This window comes from Mauremys reevesii, linkage group 2 (assembly GCF_016161935.1).
Source record: "Mauremys reevesii isolate NIE-2019 linkage group 2, ASM1616193v1, whole genome shotgun sequence".
Classification (NCBI taxonomy): domain Eukaryota; kingdom Metazoa; phylum Chordata; order Testudines; family Geoemydidae; genus Mauremys; species Mauremys reevesii.
This window is the reverse complement of record NC_052624.1, coordinates 220,111,310-220,134,296: the sequence shown is the minus strand read 5'-3', so window position 1 is coordinate 220,134,296 and position 22,987 is coordinate 220,111,310. Positions and strand designations below refer to the sequence as shown.

Genomic DNA, 22,987 nt, shown 5'->3' with positions numbered 1-22,987 from the left:
AAAAATTAAAATAAAATAGCCCAAATGAAACTGTATCACTTGGATGCAGATGCCAGATTTAGTACAGGAACATGCTACCTTCTTCAGCTATTAAACATTTTTCTTAATGAAACTTGGAAACGTGCCCTGTTTTAAAGAAAATAGTTCACCACCTAAAGACTTCAGCTCTGGGACTGATAAGAAAATGTTCCCACCTTTAAAGGCAGTTGAGGCTCAAGGTAAAAATCACATTTAACAAGACTGGTTTAAGATTGGGACCTTAGTTCCCCCTGTCAATTCATGTTTTTTCCCCTCTCTCTTTAAATATGAAATAGACAAATTCTTTTATTTTGAAAAGTGGATGATGTGAAGGAAGAGAAGTTACTTTGCATTATATTATCTGTGCTGCAAAGGGCACACACGGCATGTTGACAAACTGAAATAACCCTAAACATTGAGTTGGAACCACGGGGACCAAGATTGATCTTGTACACTCAAATTTTCATGACGTCAACAGAAAAATGTTAACTGTTCCATTAAGGTCATACAGGACAGCATTTTTAAAGATGGGTGCCTAAAATTAGACCTCCAAATCCATATTAGGCACCTAGTTAAGTGGCCTGCTTTTCAGAGGTGCTCAGCAACTGCACTTCCCTCTGAAATCAATAAGAGATTTGGGTGCTCAGCACCTCTAAAAATCAGGCCCATTCATTAGCTGCCTAAATATAGTTTTCGGTGTTCAACAGTAGGCACCCAAGTTTCAAAATATTAGTATTCGAGTTCAAAGTAGTTGCAGGCTTCATAAAAATATGAACAGGAGAGTCTTATACAATTTTTAATTAAAATGTTCCCACTGCCTCTGCAGGCCTTGTGTTCCCATGTTTAGGGCAGCACAGGGGGAAAAAAGCAAGCTAAGGTCCTAAATGAAGGGAGGAGTGCAGCCAACATTAGATGCTTTCCTCATGCTTGCCAATGTCCTGACACTTGGTTGCATGGTGAGTCAGGACTGGCGATGTAAGTGAGGCATAGCCATTCTACACACCATGCTTCCCTCCAAACACAGTAATTTTCTCGGGGAAAATGCTTGTGGGAGTTAATATTGCTCATAGTAGCACAAGCTCTACCACTGTGGCTTCAGGGCAAATGTGAACATGTAATGAGAGAACCAGTGGCAACATGGCTCATAAGCACCCCGAATAATCCCAACACCCCACCCCACTCAACTGGCAGACAGGAGCTCAGGTTACTATTCCAGCCCATGTGGAATAACAACCTCAATAAAGGGGTGAAGACTTCACAGCAACCCCAGACCCTGGTTCCAGGTTATAGTGAGTGGCTTTACCGCCTCAATCCCTCTGCATACCACTTCCGTAGAGTATGATTACTTGGGTGGAGTGGATTTTGCACCAATTACTTACCTATTAATACAGCTAAGAAATTAATTCAAGAGGCAGTTTTTGTTATAAGGTTTCCAAAGGCTACTCGCAACCACTTTTAAAATACTGTATGATGTTTTGCAGTTGTCCAAAGGTTGTTTTGGAAATTTTTTGTCTGGTTAGTTATTCAGTTTTGGAAACTGATCAAGATTTTGAATAGAAATAACTTAAATTACTATTTTATACATAGATTATTGTTAGACTGGGTCTGGACACTAGAAATTTATAATCCAAAAACAACCAAACAAACAAAAAGTACACACAAGGTAATGCATAAAGACAAATGCCAATGATTAACTATTATGGAATAATTACATGCACAGAAAAGTAATTGATTAGCAGAAAATCAGGTCTTCTCTCATGAAATATAAAATTTATACAATAATTATCATATATTCCAAAGTACTTTAGAATTGAATCAGTTATTGCATTAGCACATTGTATGTGTTTTTACTTTGCACAGGTGTTAGCAATTAAAGCTAATCAAATTAAATTTTGGACAACAACATATGGTCTCTTATGCATCTTAAACAATTTCAAAAAGTGGATAATCAACATATATTGATTTATTTCACATCAGAGGTCATAGTTTTATCACTACAATATCTTCATTTTAGCTTAATTTATTTAAGGGTTTTTATAGTTTAAGAATTTTCCTTGAGAATTCTTACATAACCAAAAATGTCTGTTTATATCATATACATTTCCATTTTGTAATAAATGCTCCTCTGGTAGAAAACAAAACGGAACTCAGATTCTTTGTTTCCACAGTCAACACCTCTTTCAATCTAAGAATTTACAGTGCTGATGCTATGCTTTAAGAGAGAGATTACATTTAAACAGTTTATCCAAAGCTAGAGAAAGTTACTATTTTTCACAATAGTTAATTTCTATACTGTAGCATTTCATTACACTCACCCACAGTCGCATCCTATGTAAATAAAAGGATAATCATCTTGTTTTCAGAGATTTACATTATTGTAGGTGCAATTGACCATGCTACATGAAATGAACATCTTCAGTCTTATTCTAAGGAAGCCCAGCTACAAAAACATCACAATCAATTTGCTTAATCTGGGCTAAAGTTAATCCATGACTGAGTTTGCCTTAGGTAGCCATTGTTCAAAGCAGAGAACCCAGCATTTCACTCAGCAAGCCCGCATTATTTTTTTGCATTCCCTTTACCGTTGTAATATTTATTTCTAATGTGAATTTTTGTAATCAAATCCTTTCCCCTTGCAATGCTGTTACAGAATCAGAAGTTAAAGATGGAAAAATCTCTTAGGTAATTCAGTCCATCTCCAGGCCAGTGTTGTCCTCCAAAGTACATTTTCTAGTGCTTTTAGCTTTAAATGTCCCCAGAAATGCAGATTCTATCACTTACCTTGGGAGACCATTCCACACTCTTACAGATCTCAGTGTATGGAAGTTTTTCCTGACATTCATTCTCTCTCTTAATTGTGTACAGTCGTCAACTGACCAAACCTCCTTCTGTTTGTGCTTAAGGACAACTGGACTGAATGTTTATAATCTGGTTACTTATCATTTAGTCATTGTACAGTAAATAACTCCATGGTTTTCCTCCCCAGAGCATTCTTCCTTCATGAACACTTTCCAGACCAGTACAGACTGCCATGAAGAGTTCTACTGTTCCAGAATGGACATTGAAACAAGCATTATAAAACTGAGAGAAACTGTATTTTCTTTCTGCAGCCAGAGAAGATTATGTCGTGCTGTGGCTTCATTATACCATGGATTGATTTTTTTCTTAAGAAACTACTGTGCCCCCAGATGGTAACTGTTCCATCTAATTACTACCAAAGGTATAATCTGATTTGAAGCTTCTTTACTTAATCGGGACTACAGCAAGATTTCCATACTAGCTCGGTAGGGTAGCTACAAGAAAGGCTGCTCAGCAGATAGCACTATTACATATCACAATGATTTTTTCTGAATGGCATTTACTTCCTATCCTGTGAATTCAGTGTTTAAACAAGTATTAAATACTGCTTCAGACTTACTTATCCCGCCTTCTACAATATATACCCACAAACATGATACGATTACATTGCACAGACTCTTTTTTGGCTATAGATACTCGTTTCTTAGCTTAAACAGCTTACTAAAATAATCACTGAAATCTCAAATAGATGTCAACTTGTGTAATTGTACTGCTCCCCTTCCAGGCAACATTCTGTTATTTATATTTGGCTCTTTTGCCCAGTAGTTCATACTAGCTCCTGGTTTATTAAATATATTTATCAATATATAGTCAACATGTGAGCATTCATAAGTAGTAAATAATCTTCTGATGGCTCTAAATTGAAGGACAGACTTGAAAATTTTGATAGAGTTCACTTCCTTTTAAGTATCTGACCTAAAATCTAGACTTCCACTGAACAATGCACTTTTGATGATGATCACTTCAGCCACCAAGCTGCATCTGTGCATCACTGGAATCACTCAACAGATTACACTCCTGTGCCTCTGGTGAAGATAAACAAGCATCATTGATTGACACCATAGATGCACCTTCATTCGGCAAGACCTTAAAAGACTCACAAAGCTTTCATCAAGGCAGCTGCAAGCTAAAGGATTCATTATTTCCCTCCCTGTACTACAACCACTACATGTATTTTAAAAAAATAAAAATAAAAATAAAACAGACACAGGTTCCAGCCCCACACTTCTCCAGCCTCAAGAGAGGCAGCTAGAGAAAGACTCCCATCAATGAGACCTGTTCCTGATTATACTGTATAGAATCAGACTCCAAACTAACAAGTTATGAAAAGCCCTCACTGTCCTACAGGAATCAATTTGCACACAAATCTTTCCCACTCTACTCAGCCAAGTAGCTCCAATGACATCCATGGAACTACTCATTTAAGTAAAGTGAGCGGAATTTGGCCCTTAATGTTTGAAAAATGGATATGATTTTTGTACAATATTTGTAAAAGAATATAGAAATACAAAATTGATCCTGGAAAAATTAGACAATGTTGCAGTGATTAAACAGAGTAGTTAGAGGTGGTATTACAATTTTCTGGATCGCTATCATGCCCTCTTCTATATTTCATTGTCTTCATGCTTATCTCCAGATGCTTTCATGCCCGACAGGGCAATTTCTTCAACCTAGGCATCACATCCATATTGATCCCAAACTTTCTTCAAAGGAGCTATGATCTGGCCAAAAAAATTCATTATTAAGCTGCTACAATTTTGCCTTTAGTGTTTAAAAATTCCTGCACTTTGTATTTAAAAGTCTTGTTGGGTTCTTGGTATATACAAGCATTACTGTTATTTAGCATTGATAATGCACCACAGATATGGTGATTTACACAACACAGAGTCCATGTCCCTACATGCTTACAATCTAAGTTTAGATTAGGACATCAGGAAAAGATAAATAACAAACACAGGAAGCCATAAACTCGTGGAAGGAGGAACTGGGACAAGGAAGATTAAGGTGCCCAGACACTGCAGTGATGAGGGGCAGATAGATTAGATAAATAGACAGACAGACAGGCATGTGGTTGCTTGAGTGAACAGGGTATGCATCTAGAGGGTTACACAGTGGCTTGGCTAATACAAAAAGCTATATTTTTAAGGCTCCATGAAGACAGCACCACTTATTAAGGTTGTCCGACAGTTCTCTTTATAAGACTGTATAAGTGTCAAACCATTTAAGCTAAAATTTTCCAGGCCTCAGGCTGAATTTTTCAGAAAATTTGAGCCAAAATGATTCAGCCATTTCCAAGAACAAGGCTAGGTAAAAATACACTGCTTTACCTGTATTAAAGAATTCTGGTGACAATGCATCTGAAAAGTTCTAATGCACCCATTCTTTGGAGCAGGGACTTAAGGGAGTAGCCTTCGTGTCAGGAATGCTGTTCACAGGTCTTATGAAAATATGCCCAAATTTTACCAGGTTATAAGCCTTTGAAAAATTACAGTTCACACATGATCATTAGAGACTCACTAGTGATTTTAGCAGCTACATTCCCTGAAGATTTCATACACACTGAGCATGTGGCAGCCTGGGGCTGACCAGGATGTTCCCTACTAGGCTGTGCTGGGTCTGGGTCCAGGATCCTGAAATGAGAAATGGAGCCTGTCACTCCTGTGTGCTCAATGAACACCCGGGGGCCCAGGCACTGTAGAGGAGGAAGCTGTCTAGTTCGAAGGCAGAGGAGACAAAAAACAGATCTGCAAGGGGGAAGGAGGACTAGATGAGGACGAGGAGCCTGGGGAAGTGCAAACTGGGACTGGAGGCTGGCAGGGGAGAGACGGAAACTCAGCACTGGGGACAGCGGCTGAGACTGGGAGCCAGAAGGGAGACTGTAACTGGCTATATAAGGAGATTGGGACTGGGAGCAGACTGAGATCAGATGAGACACTGGCAGGGGGGACTGGAGCTGGCTGGGCAAGGAGATTGGGATTGAGAATCAGTGGGGACGGGGGAAGGGGAGAGCAGGGAGGGGAAACAGTTCTGGTTATACCTTGATTTTAGTAAGGCTTTTGACACAGTCCCAGATGACGTTCTCAAAAGCAAATTAGGGAAATGTGGTCTAGATTGTATTACCATAAAGGTGGGTGCAAAATTCGTTGGCAGACCATATGCAAAGAGTAGCTATCAATGGTTTGCTGTGAAACTGGGAGGGTGCATCTAGCCGGGTGCCACAAGGCCCAGGCAATATTCACTAGTTTCATTAAGGACTTGGATAATGGATTGGAAAGTATGCTTATAATATTTGCTAATGTCACCAGGCTGGGAGGGGTTGCAAGCACTTTGGAGGACAGGATTAGAATTCAAAATGACCTTAACATATTGGAGAATTGGTCTGAAACCAACAAGATAAAATTCAGTATAAAAGACTTGTGTAAAGTACTGTGCATAGGAAGGAAAACTCAAATGCACAACTATGAAAAGGGTAATAACTGGCTGAGCAGTCGTATAGCTGAAAAGAATCTGGGTGTTATAGTGGATCACAAATTGAATGAGTCAACAGTGTGACGTGGCTAATATCATTCTGGGGTGTATTAACAGGAATGTCATATGTAAGACTTGGAGGTATTTGTCCTGCTCTACTTGGTACCAGTGAGGCCTCAGCTGGAGTATTGCATCCAGTTGTGGGCACCCCATTTAGGAAAAATGTGGACAAACTGTAGAGACTCCAGAGGAGTGCAACAAAAATGATAAAAGGCTTAGAAACCCTGATTTATGAGGAAAGGTTAAAAAACTGGGTATGTAACAGTCTTCAGATATACTAAGGGCTGTTATAAAGAGGATGGTGATCAATTGTTCTCAATGTCCACTGGAGGTAGGAGGAGTAGTAATGCACTTAGTTTGCAGCAAGGGAGATTTAGGCTAAATATTAGGGGGGAAAACTTTCTAATTTTCAGAGTACTGAAGTTCTGTAATAGGCTTCCAAAGGAGGTTGTGAAATCCCCATCAGTGGAGGTTTTTAAGAATAGGTTAAACACACACCTGTCAGGGATAGTCCAGGTTTACTTGGTTCTGCCTCAGAATAAGTGGCTGAACCCGATGACCTCTTGAAGTCCCTTCCAGCACTACATTTCTATGATTCTATAAGGAGCCACAGTGTGGGGAAAGAACTGGTACTGGCTAGGCAAAGAGACAAGGACCCAGAAGGGTGGAGATACTGTGATTGGGACTGGAGGCCAGTGAAGACATGGAACATGGACAGATATGGCAACTAGACACCAGGGTGAGGGACAGAGACAGGCTAGATGAGGAGCTGGGAAGGGGTGAAACTGGGACTGGCTGAGCAAGGAGACTGAAAACAAGGAGATGGGGAGCAAGAGGAGGAACTGAAAATTGCTGGGCAAGGAAATTGGGAATGGGATAGGAAGTCTGGATGGGTGAGATTAGGACCTGGGAAATTAGGATGGAAAGACTAAGAAGTGGAGACAGGGATTGGCTAAATGAGGAGAATGGGATCGGGATGAGGAAGAGACAGAGCAGATGGGGTCACACTTTGGGATAATAAAGCAGAGGTCCTGTGGAAAAATTGTTTGTGATCATATAATTAAGGACAGTATCATGATGCATACGGACATGGGGCCTGAAGTAAGATTGCACAAGCAACCTTAATTTTGGCCTTTCCTAACATTTGGGTGCTTAACTTTGCAACTATAAAAATGTTCTTTTAATGTAGTATTCTGTGTGCAGTATATTTTTAATCGCCAAGCAGGAGTGTGAAAGGCTGATGTACATGTATCCTGATGACCTATTAAGCAGAAGAATAGCTAAAGCATCATTTCTTATTTTGTCTAATTATATATGGACTGTGGAAGAAGGGAGCCATTTCATGTCAATTTTATACATTTATCTAAGCCTTCCTGTCACCAGTGGCCCTGCAATTTCCTCACAAGAGATTTTGTGGTACTTTTGTTCATCCACAGCAGCCTGACCTTTCCCCATAGACAAATCAGCCTGCCCCAAAGTCTTTAGTATTAATGGCCTTTGGAATGTATATGGCCAGCAGAATGCTGAGGATTTGTCCTGCAGGATCAGTCCCAATCTGTGATGTAGTTTATACTGCGTAGCAGAACTGTGCCAAACTCCACTGCACTAGCTTGCAGATGATTTTAACAAGCTTTATTTTGGTTTTGGCATCCACTAAGTTTAAAGAGACAATGAACCCAAAAATTTCAGAACAAAACTCAGAGGCACTGTTTTGAGTCAGACCCACATGAACACCCAATTTTCCATGATTTCTGGCAGCTAATCTCCAACCGACAAATGGGTTCTCTTTTGCATTTTACCATTCTGGAGTTAGCCATCTGCATCCCCTCCACCTTGAGGAAAGGGTAAAGCAAAGCATGGAGGAAAACTGAAACCAGATTCGCCCAAAACTGGGCCCACAATCACTAGCAGGTTTGTAAATAAATATGTAAAGTAACCATAATGTGTTAGTTTTCAATTTTTCTGTTGTATTTTTAGACCTGATTCAAGTTTTCGATTCCACTTATGGACTATGAAGAAACATAAATACACATCTATGCTGTAGGAGAGATGTAGAAAAACATTTAAACAATTGGTAATCAAACATAGAAAGACAATAGAGGACACTGATTCTAGTTTCAGTTGCAAGTGAAATTAATTTGCAGGTGTCATTCAATGTCTAGAACATTATCTGACTACTTGCATCACAAGAACATTACATTATATGGCACACTTAGTGATATCTGATCACTGAGCCCTGAAGTAATGGGAAAGTAGATCAGAAACAGTTCTGCATGTGAACCTTGCACACTGACTTTCTTCAGCATCTTTGACTTGAGCCCAGTAGTCCAGGAAGCCCTAGAAGCACGCATAGGCAGAAAACAAGAAGTGGTGTGCCCATCCTAAAAAAGTTTCAATTGCATCTACAGCAGTTAAAAAGTGAAGCTTGTTTGGACTGCTACACAGAAGTCTGTTAATGAGTCTCTTTCTTGATCAGGTGTTTCTATGAAGTAAATTTAATCATCATCAAAAGAACTGACCACATCAAAACTGAAGGGATAGCAAATACACAGAAGGATAGAAACAAATTACAAATTAACATGGAAAATTAGAGCAATGGTGCAGCAAGCACTTTAGGAACATTTGGTAATAAAAAATATTAAGTCATGTTACAACAGAGAGGAAACAAACAGTAAAGATGTAAAATATTGCTGCTCCATATTTCTAATAGGATCATTCTGCATTTATTGGTATTTTATGTTTTATATCAGAGTGACTACCATCATGTTGGTGCAGAGCAGTCTCTAACTTCAGCTCTGGTCCTTCATTTGCAAGAGAAGGTAAAGGTCAGATGACACTTGGGACTCCTCCATAGCTACTGAACAGAAATTGATCCAATCCCCACGTAAGTCAAAGGGAGACTTTCTACTGACTCCAGTGGGGCATGGATCAGGGCCCAACTTGCCATGGTGAGTGGCAGCCATTCTTTTAAGAACTGCCAGCTGAAGAGAAGTGGTTTTTTAGAATCAGGCCCCAACTTTCAGATTCATTTTCATTCTGCAGAAGCAGGAACAATGAGACATTCCCTCTCAATGCTTAGGATTCAGGTTAATCCACCTAACTTCTCCATCAAGAGCAGCAATGTCAAGAACAAGAAGTGGAGCCTAAAAAAGATCCACCACATTTACTGACACTATTCTGCTGTGTCATGGATATCCTCAGGCTTCAGACGCTCATGGGTCTGGAACCAAAGCTCACTGAAGTCAATGGAAAGTCTCCAATCAACTTCAGTGGTCCTTGGATCAGACCCAGGGCCCCGAAATGTGTAGTGTGTCAAGGTCATTTTTGAATGTGTACAATGTTGATTCATTATTCCTTCTTGTTTACAGAATTTGTCATTTCAGTCATGATAAAAGACCTTGTAAATCTTGATTACATATTAAAAGTAATTATGTATGGGCTGACACCCATGACCTGCCTTATAGGTCCTCGGTTATTCTCAGCATCAGCATCATAGTCTGGAAATTGATGTCCAAGTAAGGAAAAAATATTTGATCAATTATTCTACCATTTTCACTGACATTTCCTTTTTTCTTTAAAACAGATAAACTAGCACCCCAGGTTGAGAAACATAAGCAGCCCTTTTCAGGGCATTATCACAAGTCAGAGTGGGGTCAGAGGTGTGCGTGACAGGGTTCTCCCTGACTGGCAATCCTATGCCCCTAGAATGACACTCTTTGTTTAAGTTTGAGCCATCTGGGGCAACAGTTAACAGTTGAATATTTTTATCACTCAGATATGAGTTACTTCTTTAAATTGAGCCATTGCTATAGCAGTTATTACCATTGGCCTCATGACCCAAGCAAATGCTGATAGCGCGCCTTACATTTCCAAGTCCCTTCAACCTCTTACACCTCTATTTTTTTAAATTGGACTGTTCGGTAAGGTATGGAACTAGGAAATTGTTATCAAGTTGAAAAGGAAATTATCACATTAGCGACAGGGGCCTGGGTTAAGTTTCTCTGAATCTGCCCAGCCTGTTTACATCCTTTCCAGTAAAGCCTTCCAAAAATGTGCCATTATTAATATGCTTCTGCTGATAAGATTGAAACATTTAGTTAGCATAGCATTTCCATGTCTGATCTCCATTAACTTTTTATCTAGTTCATCCCTACAGACATTTGTTCATGAAATTCTGCAAGAAAAAATTTGATAGCCAACAACTGGGGATCCAGAAGTGAGAAAAAAGGGAAAAAATTCACCGGGGGGGGGGGGGGAAATGGATGATTAGAATGGGCTCAGTATAACCGGCTTTGAAAGTTGCTACTTTGGCTGGGTTCTCTTGTTTTCCCACAAAAACTGGCAAACATGAACCCAAATCTGAATTTCTATCTAAACTCCCATGACAGGCTCTGGGTGTAAAATCTTGGCCCCAGTAAAGTCAGGTGGAGCTCTCTTTGGCCACATCAACACTACAGCCACTGCAGTGGCACAGCTAGGTCATTGCTGCTCTTCCATCTCCCCAAGAGGCAGTGCTAGAGCGACAGAAGAATCTTTCCGTTGACCAAGCTGCAGCGAAAGAGTTGGCCTTCTCCACTCCACTTTCTGGGGAAGCCCTCCTGAAACAGTGGGCTTTCCTGGGCTGCTACAGGGAAACATTTGCCTTTGTCTGTGTTGCAATTACACTATCCAGTGCAGTGATACAATATCAATGTCTTCAAAAGGTCTCTTGACCCAAACCCTTAAGGTTAATTCAACAGACACAAACATGGCTGAGTGGAATGGTCCTATCTTTCTACACAAACCATTCACCAAACTCTAGTGTTGTTATCCTAAGATGTCTGTGGGTCTCACATTCTTTCACACACAATCAAATAAACAAAATAGGTTACTTTTATCCTCTGCTGAACTTTTCTCTTTATGATTTTCAATCAGTTGCTTCACCTAAATAATACTGTGGTGTCTTTATTAACCTTAGCTCAAGCATTGCACTGAGTCATAAGAACTGTGGTATTAGACCACCTAGGTATTTTAATTGAGGGTCAGAGTTCATTAAGGAACCACTTTTTTTTAATTGAGGATTCACTATGAGGATCATAATTTTCCACTGAAAATTACTGACATTTAAGGCATGATAAGGTTTCATTACACCTCGTGATGCAATATTTGATCCTTATCTATATTTCTTGGTGTTAATCAGTTTGCCTACAAGTCCTTGCCTCTTTCAGAGAGTCTGGTTAGAGGAGGGGACTACGAAGGTAGGACATGAGTTCTTGTAACCAGCTTACTTTGGGACCTTGGGCAAGTCACTTATCCTCTGTGTGACCAAGTTTATCTATCTGTAAATGGGGGGTATTGATATTTGCCTGGATCCTTATTTCAAAAGAATATTGTTCAGCTTAATTAACAATTGTAAAAATGCTTCAGACTGAATGACAAGTGACTGTGATGGGACATATGGGTCTTTTGGTGCCCCCTGAAAGACAACCCTAAGCCCTGCTGCACCCTGTCTCATTGTATCCCAAGCCAGACAGTAACCTGGGGTTTGGTGTTATTTCCCTGCCAAGGTCTGGAGGCAGCTCACAAGTCACCATGACTAGGGAGCTAAACAGAGGCAGCTGAGCCATCCAGTGGGGAAAGAGACAAGGAATTGTGCTAACCAGAAGTCAGAGCAAGAAGCTCTGGGGAAATATAGGAGCTACCCTCATTGTCAACTCAAAAAAAATGCAAACCTGCTTGTAAAATTGCATATAAATAATGTAGCTGGAGACTTTTACCAAATGGGCGTCACCTAAGTATAAATCACAGCTTCTGCAATAAAACCCCAGCCTCAAGACAGTGATCTACATTTAAACAGCCTCCAATGAACTTCCTTCCCACCTCTGACTCAAGGGCATTGAAGTATCCACACATGTATGAATTTTATACACACATATATGCACATGCACGTACATACACACATGCACAGTTTTTTCCATTATTTTTATGCCCTTTGGATTATATTACTCACCAAGCCTGTGTACTGCTTATTGTAAGAGACTGACCCATACCTGGCGGCTGTAATGTATGTTTTAACAGTGGATTAGTTATATATTTGCATGAGATTTTAAACTGAACAGGTTAGGAAGAAAGAAATTCAAAGACTATATTTTTTTCTATTAATTTATCTAGATTGTATTTCTTGGCATCCTGCCAGTTTCTCAATTCAGGATAACAGTAAAACATGGCACATGCCGATAAAGGATCATAGACAACTGCTCAAGGGCGCAATATATATATAAGTCATGCTGGCGTCTTCCAATCTAACAATATTAGGTTTCAAAGATACATCATCTTTCTGATAATTACGCCTTTACCTTATCTAAAAAAAGCCCTCAGATGTCCTCTTCTCAATGCAAAGTTTCATACAGATGGTCACATTGATTAGAAAATTATACACAAAAACACACTTCACAATTTTTAATTAAAGATAAAAAAGTGAAATGATGTTTTGCTATTTACTTCTGTTTAGTAAAAATTACTATTGAAATTATTTGCAACCATTTTTCAAAATCAATTAGTAAAGCTTAATTACCTAAAAGTAATAAAAACACTGATAAGTAAAGAAAACGTCCATAAAGTAGGTGGGGTGAAGATATCAGTTCTACCTTTAGATAGCAGTACTATCAGAAGGACATTTAAGAAAAATACTATAAAGGCTCATTGAGACATTTAGAACTAGATTGGATAAATATTAGAAAATATACTACAAGGAGCAATCCTACATAGGCAAGGTGATGGATTAAGTGACCTATTAGAAATCTTCAATCCCTGTGCGCTGTACTAGACCTAAACAGTTTTCTTTGAAGGTCAAATCCAGCACCCATTTATCAGTGTACGTGCAGTGTGCCCAGATATTTGATAGCATCGTTGACGTCAATGGACAAAATCCCTCCCATTGACTTTAGTGGGCATTGGATCAGACTAAGAAAGGAAAGCAACATTAGGCCTAGTGATTAAATGAAAATAACATACCATTAAAAATAGCTTTTAAACCAATAGGAATGGATACCTGATGTATTTATAAGTGTTCAAATAGATAATTTTAATACAAACATTCTTAAACTTGAGGCAGCTTTCTCACTGAGTACCCCTTCACTCATTTAACTGATAATACGGAAAACCTCAGAGTTAAAAGATCATTCTCCAATAAAGGAAGCAACATGAGGCCAAGAAAGAAAATACTTTAGACTCAGTAGGAACATACCCTTGAATAACAAGGAGAGCTCAGCGGTGTGAAGGTATTTCTATTTACACATTTTTATAATGCTTCTACTATTCCATTGCTACCATAACGCTGATGAGTTTTTAAACTTCCTTCTCTCAAAGTTCACAAAAATACTATTCTCCTTAATCTTTTGAGCTACTTTTCCACAACAACATACTGATTAAATCTTACACTCATCCAAAAAAAAGGGGGCATTTTTTGAAGGTTAACCAAGTTTAAAACATGAGCTCTTTACTGTTGCCCCATATATTCAACTCTGCTCTCCAGTCAAAGACAGTTCATGTTATATCTCCTTTAAATTAACTTGAACATGGCTCGGAATAAGCTTGGAAACCTTATTCAGATGCAATATCACTTTTTGCCTTACATCACTTACAAGGATGACACTGGTTCTGCATCAGCAGTGGCTGTCACAAGCATCTAGCTCCCAATTGTTGTAAAGTGCCTGGGGAATGGAGTTGCATCTGGCAAAGAAGTACAGCTAGACGTTCCATTCTGTCAAGATACAGCTGTAAAACAAAGCCCTATTTTTTTAAAAAATAGTCCTACTCTCATTCACTTATCTCCAGTGCCCAGGAAAGCTGAATAATATCTATTGCCCTCTGATTTTTTAAACTAACCACAAACCCACAATAATTAATTTTTCATTTAACTGTGTCTCTATATTGCAATTTTGAAACCCATGTCAAGCAAGAGGACTCAGATTTTCAGGCTATAATGCAATGTAATAAAAGGAAGTAATATTCTATTTTGGATCCAATGGCATTTTAATATGTACTTTAAATCTGGGAGAAATGTATTGAAACCTGTAAGATAAATAGTTGAATACCTTGGAACACTGAACTGTCAACACACACACTTAACCAAAGGCCTGTTTTTAAATTTAATTAAACCAGGCAAACCCAGGGCATGCTTAAATAGATTTAAATCTGGTTTAAATTGATTTAGCTAATTTGGTCTAAATTAAGATAAATCAATATAATTCATGTTTAAATCCATTTATACATGTCCACCCAGGGGTATGCACCATTGAACTACACCGATTTAAAAAGTGATTTAGAATTTAACTGGTGGAACTTCTGAGCCACTGAAAACAGAACAAAAACATTGAGCATTTAATGCATACAGTACTTCAAAACTCTGTACTCATACAAATAAAGGATGGAGTTCTCCAAGTACTCACTGTTGGGCTAACTCTGCTCCCTTTAAAGTCAGGGAAGAGTTAGGCCAATGCTCAGCACTTCTAAAAATCTCAACATAAAAATCTCATGGGATGTTATTTCTATATTAAACCATAGATCTGAGACAGAAAGTTTACAGAGATACGGGTAACTTTAAATCGGTCAATTTTGTAAAGAACTATCTATCTTCAGCTGCTACCCCCTGCCAATTTTGGGGGTTGTACAATTATAGGCCCCAGTCCTGCAAACACTTTTGCACATCCTTAACTTTACTTCTCTGAGTAGCTTTGTTGAATTTAATGGGATTACTCACAATAGTAAAGTTAAGACCTTATGTAAGTGTTTGCACAATTGGGTCATATTTTCCTAATGAAAGGCACTCACAAACAATAGGGAATATTGAGACAGTCTAAATAGTCAACTCAACTATGTAAAAGGAAACAGGGCCACTGACTAGACACAAAATGAGATCAAATAAAGTATCCTCTCTTTCTAAGCTCTTTGAAGTATGGTTCTTTTAGCTGTTTTTGTAAACATAATAGGTAAAAAATGTGCACAGAAGGTTTTTTTTAAAGTCAATAATGTCCCTTTAAGGAACTGATTCTGATCTCAATTACTACGTAACTGCTATGTAAATCCATAGTCATCAGGGCACTCTGAAGAAATGGTTCAAGGAAAGGCAAGGGAAGTGTGCTACTGATATCACTGGCACCTGCCTGAGGTCATTCCCCCATCATTCTGCTGAAGAACACTGTACATGCATCTGTTCAAATTGGATGCCTGGGAGGGCAAAGTAACAATAAAGAGGTCCTTTCTCCCTTGAGAATAATCCCTGGAGGGGAAAATGTAAGTTTCAACTCATAGAATCTCCTCCAAATTCTTCCATTTCTATTCATACCACACACAATGTAGAAGTAGTGAAGAGCCTACTTCTTTATTCCCCAAAGGCCCAGGGGTCTTGATGGTCATGCAAAATTCAAGGGACGTTTGGGTAGAAACTTCTGCCGTCCGACAAACTGCTGACCCCTGTAAGCACTACACTTGCTGGAGCTGTACTTTCTTCCTATTCAGGTCCTATTCTAGTCTATCTAGGTATTTATATGGCCCACATCTCCATAGTATTTGAGCACCTCACAACCCTGAATAGAGTTTATCCTCAGAACAGCAGAGTGAGGTAGGGCAATATCACAGACAATAGATTAAGTGACTTACCAATGGTTACATGGGAAGTCTGTGGCTGAGTGAGGACTAGAACCCACATTTCCAGCATCCCAGTCAAGTGTCTTATCTCTACTTCTATTATTAGAGAGGAAATTCGTGCCAGTTAATACAGACTCAGGCTTTCATTGAGTGAGACAGAAACCAAAATATTGTGGCCCACTCTCTCCAACACCTCTAAGGAGTGGGGGAAGGAAAGAGCATCCAGTAAAGACCCAACTTCCTCCTTCTCTAGGTGCAGCTGCCCGTGTCTGTGGAGACACTGAGGTGGGCACGCGAGCCTTAGAAAAGGTCAAAATAGGGTGGAAATGCAGTACGCCCTTTGGACCAGCCTTGCCTCAGAATCATAACCCTTGTGGCTTTGGCTTTGTTTTAAGGGGGGGTGGGGAGAGGAGTTGCAAAAAGTTCCTTTGCCGCAACTGAAATAAAACTAGTCTTTGTAAAATCATCACAAATAAGTTTACCAGCCAAGGTCAACCTACAACAATCATTCAAGAATCATGACAGAACAATAGAGCTACTGCATAGAGTAAACAGGTAGGCACTAGGGTTGTACTTCTCTATCTCAATAGATAAGCTGTTCTCAAGACTTCAAATAAATCACTGGGAGCAGCTAGCGGAAAGAATGATGTAGGATAGATCTCCCCTCATGTTTTTCTTAGCAGACTGCCACAGGGAAATACTTAGATGCTGAAGAATGCCTATTTGCATAGAAGAGACGGATCTAAAAAAGAACTGACACACTGCTATAATCTGAGCACGCAAACTGTCTCTAAGCAATTAGATTGTCTTATTGGTTTAGTGCTATTTTAGGCTTATTTTTGCTTTTGAGAGTTAGACCTGCTCATTAGAAAAATACAGTTTGTGTTGTGCCATGTCAGACATCTATTTATCATGCTAGAGGAGTATATTGTATTCACAGTACAATTTTTTACATGAAAGATATAATCTTTTGAACTTAAATGCTCTCTTGCCATCTTGAACTGCAGTGGACAATCAGCATTAGGATTCCATCTCCAGGGTTTCCAGACGCTAATTCTTCACATTTTTCTCCCTTCAGAAACATTTTCTGGGGTGGGGCAAGAAAAAAAGGAAGTGTTGTATGGCCCAGTTTCAGGACTGGAAAATAATTATTGCTTTAGAATTATTGTTTTAGTATTTGTAAGAGTGTTGACAATTTTAAATTACAGGTTTTTGTCACAGCAAGAACCTTACATTTAAAAATGATTTCTAATGTGCACATGTTTATTTATATAGTAACTAGTCCTGACAGATTGGTTTGCAACTGGTATAAAACTCTTTATCAAGATGTGAATTAAGGCTACTATTACTGCAATTTATAATAGCAGCAGAGGCAAGAAAACTAGATGGAAAAGTGCTGTTTAATAGCATTAGGTTTGTAATTTAAGAAACTATCACAGGTGTACTTAAAACAGACTGTTATTCAATACTATACGAACAGCTATTCTTGAGGATCATTTGCATACTGGTTTGCCAGAACAATCTGTTAAAAACAAGTATGAAATTTGGGAAGGGAAGGTTGTGGGGGGATGGAAAACCCATGTTGGCATAAAAAAATATGATGGAAGAAAGGCTACATGAAGATTTTGGTTACCAGAATCACAGAAGTTAAAAATGCACAAGACATACTCATTAATCTTGTGCATCTCCCAGCCACTGCATGATTTTTCATTAACAGTACATTGCGGAGAGCTTCGTTCAGTCTTTTTCAAATGACGTTCATGATGGGGATTCCACTGCATTCCTTGGAGGACTTTCCTATTGCAATTACAACTCAGGAAATTCATCAATTTAGCTGATATTTCTCTTAGTTGAACTTTATCATATTACTTATATCCTCTAGCCTTGGATTAATATACAGTTCTTCTGGCTCCTTGGTTCTTACAACTTGCAGTATCATATCACTCAGGGCTCATTTATTGTATTTATTTGGATTTAACATAAGAAACCTATATGTGAACGTTAGGCACCCTGACTACAATTAAATTCACATCCTCATCAGAATAGCACAATGACTCGTAACATAACATAACATACCAAACCAACCAGGAAAGCCCCAATTCAGCAAAGCATGTAAGTATGTGTTTAAATCCATCCCTATTCCACAAATAACTTAGGCCTGGTCTCCACTACGGGGTCGAACTAAGGTATGCGACTTCAGCTACGCAAATAGTGTAGCTGAAGTCGAACTACCTTAGTTCGACTGACTTACCCGTCCAGACGCGGCGGGGTCGAACTCCGCGGCTCCAAGGTCGACTCTGCCACCGCCGTTCGTGGTGGTGGAGTTCCGGAGTCGACCGGAGCGCGTGGGGAGTTCGAACTATCGCGTCTTGATTAGACGCCATAGTTCGAACTCCGAGAAGTCGAACTCACCGCATCGACCCGCGCGGTAAGTATGGACCTACCCTTACATACTTGCTTGCTTAAAGTTAAGCAAATGCACTAAGTACTTTGCAGAGCTGGGGCCTAAATGCAACAGCCAAACATTCTCCTAACCTACTCTATGCAAACCCCAAATCCAAATCCCTCCAGGGCTTTTGCAGCATGAAGGTCTGCAAAATCAGACCAGATCTAGTCAGAAAAATTTGAAATTTCTTCAGAAAATGGAGGGTGGGAAGAATCACAAACAGTTCATGATTTCTCCCTCATTTTCCAACCAGTTCTAAAATTTAGTTACAGTATTTAAATTAAACTTTCCTCATAAATCAGCTTCTCTTGCTCTTTAATAACTTCTACTGCCCTTCATTTAATTTCCTCCAAATTTATCAATGCCCTTCTGATATTGGATTGTCCAGTATTCTAGCTGTGGTTTCACCACTATCACTGGCCCTATTTCAGCAAAGTGCATAAGTAAGTGCTTAAAGTACTTGTTTATTTTATTAACATCCATCTTCAAGAATTCAGTGGTATTATGTATCCTACATAGTCATGACCACATGAACTAAAACTAAGCTCCAAAGAAACCTCCTGTTCTGAGAGGCCAAATCCTTAACATGTAGATTTGCAAATTCTTAACAAAAAGCCCCAAATGTAAAGGCTTTTATTGACTACCAAGACCTAAATTCAACATCTTCTACTCAGGGGCGGCTCTACAAATCACGCTGCCCCCAAAGCGCCGCGCGCGCGCGCCCGCTCCCCCCCCCCCCCGTCCCGGTCCTTCCCTCCGGCATCCTGGGGGGGGGAGGGCGTTATTTGCGGTGCTCCGGCCGCGCCAGCGCCGCATCGGTCCACGGGAGCCCGGAGCCCGCCCTGCCGCGAGCGGCCGCTCGCGGAGCTCAACCGAGAAGGCTCAACCGCGCCGCGCGCGCACGCAGGCCGCGCCGCCGCCTCCGTCCGCTCGCCGGACCTGCCCGCAGGCGCGCCACCCGCCAGCACCGAGCCCCGCCGCCCCTCCCTCCCCCCCCAGGATGCTGCTGCCTGCCGGGCGCGCCCCCGCTGCTTCTACTCCCCGCAACAATCCATACGATGCCGTCTGTAAGAAAACTGTATTCCATGATCCATGATTTTTTACACTGCTATAATCTAAAAGGAATAATTCTGGGGAGGTTCTATGGCCTATGTTATGCAGAAGGTCACACTAGATGATCACAATGGTCTCTTCTGGCCCTGGAGTCTATGAAGTGTTAGGCCTGGTCTACAGTAGAAAACTAGCTTGTTTAACTACATCCATAGATGCTAGAACTAGTGGTGCTGGTCAGGCAGCACACCACTGATTGAAATGGTTTCCACGATATACAGGATTTACAGTTTGGTTAAAATGGCTCTCAGCAGCCCCCACAATACAAATTGTTCCAGCACTCCTGACTGATGTAGGACTGTGAAAAATCAGTCAGGAGTGTGAAAAATCCAAATCCCTGAGTGGTGTTGCTAAGCCGACCTAAGCCCCCAAGTAGACAGCACTAGGTTGACAGAAGAATTCTTCCATTGACCTAGCTACCATGTCTCAAGGAGGTGGATTACCTACACTGACAGGAGAACATCTCCCATCGGCATAGGTAGTATCTACACTGGAATGCTACATCAGCGCAGCTGTACCATTTTAAGCATAGAAAAGCCCTTAGTGATATACTCAACTAAAATAGGGGAAACACAGAACCCTGAATTCAGATCTAGGGGCCTAGTCCTGCTGACCCTTACTCATGCAATTAGTCTGGTCAAAGTCCAAGAATGTAGTGCTAACTATTGTATCATGAGCAAGTACTCCCATTGTAATCACTTGGTCCAGTAGCACTACACTGGGATAAAGCACAAATACTTTAACAAAAACAGTGGACTTTTTTTTCCCTTTGTTTATCTTCCAAAGATCCACTCCTACATGTTAAGGCCTTAATCAGACAAACTGTCCCCTTGATTTTGATGGGACTAAGGCCTGATCCCACACATACTCAAACATCTGCTTAATTTCACTACTATGATTAGTCCCATGGAAATCAATGGGACTAATCACATGAATAAGGGTTTACAGGATTAGGCCATTAGACCTGAGTTGATGGTTCAGGACTTCAGTGGGAATACTCATGGTAGTTAGCACTGAACCCAATATGTACTTAAAGGACCAGGCCTCTAATTTCTAAATCTAGAGTACAGATTGTAGCAGTCTGTTCTGCTAATAATTTGGGACTTTGCAGGAGGAGGGATAGCTCAGTGGTTTCAGCATTGGCCTGCTAAACCCAGGGTTGAGAGCTCAATCCTTGAGGGGACCACCTACGGATCTAGGGCAAAAATCAGTACAAACAAACAAAGCTGTGGCCCCCTACTAGAGAAGGGGAAAAAGCTATGCTGGTGAGGGTGATCCCTCATGAGGCCCTGAGTGATCCATGATTTCTGAGGCTCAAATCCCTGTCCATTCTATAGCAGGAAAGCTGGGGAGAACATAGCAAACCTCATCTCCTCAAAAGAACAATAGGAGGTAAAGTCTATGAGAACCTCATTTCTTTTATCATATGTGTTTCTCCATGGCAGCCAAAAATCAGGCCAAAAGGAGTTACACCAGGGATGAATTTGGCCCACAGTTAACACTGAACTATAAAAGACAAACTTTTAAGAAATACACTTGCTCTCTAAAACACAACCCTTGAAACATTTCTGAGATGCATTTGGTTACAAAATGTTCTGAATCTTGCGATGCCAAGCACGCTCTCAACCACCCCCACCCATAATACACACCTTGAAATGCTTAAATACCATAGTTCTTTTTCAGTCATTTGTGACTCTGTATTTTCTCATATTTGTAATTTTTAGACTGATAGAACAGCTGCAAATGGGTACTTCTGAAATGTCGCATAAAATTATTCATATCACTTAACTTCATCAAGTCAGATATTTATAACTGATGATCACATTTGCTCCGGTGCTAGTGCTGACTAATATTGTCTCCACCCATAAGACTTTTACAGCTCCTCATTCCAGTTTGCTTATGATGGCAGAGTCTTATCTATGAAATAAAACCCATGAATATCCGGACAAAAACTGGAAAAAGATTAGCTCCCTCCCTACTGAGATAAATCACTTCCCAATGTTTTCACTTGAAGACTTTAACATTTTTCATATGGCTTTTACTGTGACTAGATCTGTAAAGGAATGTTAGCTGCAAACATTATTAATTACTGTGTGATATGAACTTGAAACTGTGGCTCAGATTTTAGAAGCTCTTGATAGTATCATTCTTTAACCGTTACATACAAGCATTTATTTAGAAACAAAGATATTTTGAACAATGGCTTATAAGTGAAAAGGGGACTTGATGCAAGTTAGCCTACAGGTAAGTGATCTGAAGGGGTACGTGGTACAGACATATACTTTTGCAGTTGTTAATACCAAGTTGGCAGTGCTTTGAAGGATGACGGCTGATATCAATCAGCTCTAAATATAGATTTACAATTCTGCATTTTTACCAAACATTGTGGTACAAACCTCAGCACAAAAGCTATTTTAATTGTTTAACATGTATAGTACAGTAGCACCCAGAGACCCCAAATAGGATCAAGATCTCTATAGTGATGGGCGCTGTACAAGAACATATGAAGATGGGGGGCCACCTCTGAAGAGCTTACAAGAAGACAAGTGAGAAATGAAGAATGTTGGTAGAGGGAGAAAATATATAATTTTATATACATTGATACATTTTCAATTTTTTTATTATAAATAAATACCAGCCATGCCCATCTCCCCTCCAACCTAAATTGGCTGCCCCTCAATCGTTAATTGGTTATTTGTTACAGCTGGATCTTCAGATCTGAAGGCGCAGAAGGGTAGTGACCTTTTGGATCAGTTCAGGGGAGACCATTCAGTGAAAAGGTGGTATCATGGAAGTGAAGAGACATTTGTGTGAGAAGCTGACAAATGGGTAGAGGAGGCCTGCATAATAGACACAGCGCAAGAAGGGACACGAGTGGATTGAGAGTGGCAGAGTCATGAAGGGCTTGAATGTAAGAACACAAGTGAGACAGGTTGAGCCAGGGGACAGCTTCAAAAGGACTGAGGGAGGAGATGTGATCAGAATCATGGGCAGGGAAGATGATCTTAGCAGCTATTCTTTGTAGGGACTGGAGGAGGGTAAAGTTGGTGCAATAAGGCTGCAGAGGAGAAGGCAATAGCAGTCAAGAAGGGAGAGGATAAGAGTTTGGCTGTTTGGATAGAAAGAAAAGGATGGATCTTAGCAATGTGGTGGTGGACATGTTATCCTTCTACCAAACTATTCATGGGGTATGGCTCTTTGCAGTCCTTCTAGCCTATACAGTTGTGTGTCTGCTCGTTCAGAAAGCAAAGTATGTGCACAGCTGTTGTATTCAAGTGTCTGATGAAAACTGCATTTTGTACCGCACAAATTGTGCATTTATTAGATCTGAAGGAAACTATGTTTTTTTCAGTTTGGACTTACAAACATATAGATTTTTATTTCATAGGCAAAAATTTA

The 22,987-nt window shown here is 40.0% G+C and overlaps 1 protein-coding gene across 11 annotated transcripts in view; it reads right to left on the bottom strand.

The window, feature by feature from the left end:
* The window catches only part of RP1 (RP1 axonemal microtubule associated), a 314,354-nt gene that overhangs the window by 254,562 nt on the left and 36,805 nt on the right, over positions 1-22,987 (bottom strand). The window contains exons 1-2 of one of the 11 annotated variants that reach the window (XM_039527287.1): positions 16,045-16,140; positions 14,028-14,160 (exon numbers count right to left, since the gene is read on the bottom strand). The exons of the other annotated variants lie outside the window; for them this stretch is intronic. The gene's annotated coding sequence lies outside the window, so the exon portion shown is untranslated. Of the gene's footprint in view, positions 1-14,027; positions 14,161-16,044; positions 16,141-22,987 lie in introns of those variants that run through there. 11 annotated transcript variants of the gene reach the window in all.